The sequence below is a fragment of the Lupinus angustifolius genome, chromosome LG09, assembly GCF_001865875.1.
Source record: "Lupinus angustifolius cultivar Tanjil chromosome LG09, LupAngTanjil_v1.0, whole genome shotgun sequence".
In the NCBI taxonomy this organism is placed as follows: Eukaryota; Viridiplantae; Streptophyta; class Magnoliopsida; order Fabales; family Fabaceae; genus Lupinus; species Lupinus angustifolius.
The window spans coordinates 6,602,792-6,603,023 of NC_032017.1; positions in this window are offsets into that span (position 1 = coordinate 6,602,792).

Below are 232 nucleotides of genomic sequence, written 5' to 3' on the forward strand. Positions count from 1 at the left end.
ACCCACTTGATGTAATCGATTACTGAGTGATGTTGAAAAAAAAAACATCAGATTTCAAAATGAAAGGTTTTCATCCCAAACGAAAGGTCTTCACTCCATTCCGTTCATACCTTTCGTAGAGGCACAATGGGTGATTGGAAAGTCTATATAACGGCATTGAATCTCACATACAAACACACACAACTCTTATACAAATTTCAAAAGCTTTTACACACAATCTGAAATAATTTTC